General features: G+C 33.0%; 1 protein-coding gene across 7 annotated transcripts in view; it reads right to left on the bottom strand.

Moving 5' to 3' along the window:
* The window catches only part of LOC128888115 (myocyte-specific enhancer factor 2), a 96,043-nt gene that overhangs the window by 48,293 nt on the left and 46,202 nt on the right, over positions 1-1,548 (bottom strand). For 5 of the 7 annotated variants that reach the window (XM_054144810.1, XM_054144793.1, XM_054144801.1 and 2 more), the window contains exon 2: positions 1,052-1,110. The exons of 1 other annotated variant lie outside the window; for it this stretch is intronic. The gene's annotated coding sequence lies outside the window, so the exon portion shown is untranslated. Of the gene's footprint in view, positions 1-1,051; positions 1,486-1,548 lie in introns of those variants that run through there. One more of the 7 variants, XM_054144765.1, reaches the window with a different exon arrangement.

Genomic DNA, 1,548 nt, shown 5'->3' with positions numbered 1-1,548 from the left:
AAATAAATGTATCGAGCTTCATTTTGAATTGGTTCCTGTGCGAGTTCTTATCACGCTCACTGTCTTTTTCTAATTTATCAATAAAATAAATGTATCGAGCTTCATTTTGAATTGGTTCCTGTACGAGTTCTTATTATGCTGACTGTCTTTTTCTAATCTATTAATAAAATAAATATATCGAGCTTCATTTTGAATTGGTTCCTGTACGAGTTCTTATCACGCTGACTGTCTTTTTCTAATTTATTAATCAAATAAATATATCGAGCTTCATTTTGAATAGGTTCCTGTACGAGTTCTTATCACGCTGACTGTCTTTTCTTTTTTCAGCGTTACTCGAAACCCTCGATTTAACATCGAACCTACAGAGGTTTCGTCTTGTATCTATTTCTAAAGGAATCGAAGAAACGTCTTAACCATTTGCGTTCCAGTGGCGCCTCTAGGGCGACATATTTAATATAACAACGATTTTTGAACGTACAATCTCAATTTTACTCGTATCGAAATACGGCTAATTATTAATTGGAACGATACATAATACATCGAGCCGTGAGTGTTTTTAGATGTTTCTTTTCGAAGCATAGTGTTTGCTTTTACAGAAACTTATTATAAAAATGGACTCGGTTGTGATTCTATAGAAAAAATGTTTCACGCGATACTAAATTAAATAACGCGTGCGAGACAATTGTACACTTTCGCTCGTAAATATGCGGACGCTACTTTCAATGAATAATTCATACACATCGTAAATTATTAGTAGACTGCGCATCGTTATGGAAAATAAAATCTTGGCGAAAGTGCCTATAAAAATTGAACTTAAGTAGCTATTTATTTTATTCTGCAAATATTATAACGCGAACTTTACTTTCGATCCTTTTTTTTTTTATTCTTGTATATTGTTTGCATTTTGTAGGTTTCACATTCAAATTTTCTATCAATGCATAAAGATCCGCAGTCTAATTATTACTGTACAACTTTTCTTGCCGAATTCTATATTGGATACGCGATCCGACCGTAGGGATAGAAATAATTGTATAGAGATGATGGTGTTTACCTTTCTATCGCATGTAGGAGCCAAGGTACAGGGTCGGTGTTGCATACGCGATGGTGGTCCTTCCATAGAAAAAAAAAAGAAGAATGCACTCGTTAAATATTGTACATAGCCAAAACGTTTGATAAAAAGTTTTTTTGTTCTGTGAGCATTATTTTTAGAAATAATTAGAATTAAAATGAAGAATAGGATGAGATTCAGTTTTGAGAAAACATTCTAGGTCTGAGCTTTCAATTCCACTCGAAAAAAAACTCTAAAGCCTCGAAAACAATAATTGTAACAAAATTCTTCCTACACTAGGTGTGTTTAGTATAAAAACATAGGTCAAGGCATTTCATGAGGGTGCTTTTATGAGTATTATTCTTAGAAATAATTACAATTAAAATTACGAATACGATGAGATTCAATTTTGAGAAAACCTTTTATGTCTCAGCTTGGAATTCCACTCGAATCGACTTCAAACACCTACAAACACCTATGAATTCCACCAAAATTCTCTC

Source organism: Hylaeus anthracinus, unplaced genomic scaffold, assembly GCF_026225885.1.
Source record: "Hylaeus anthracinus isolate JK02 unplaced genomic scaffold, UHH_iyHylAnth1.0_haploid 0, whole genome shotgun sequence".
NCBI lineage: Eukaryota > Metazoa > Arthropoda > Insecta > Hymenoptera > Colletidae > Hylaeus > Hylaeus anthracinus.
Note: the sequence above shows the minus strand (reverse complement) of the source record. Positions and strands in the feature narration are given on the sequence as shown.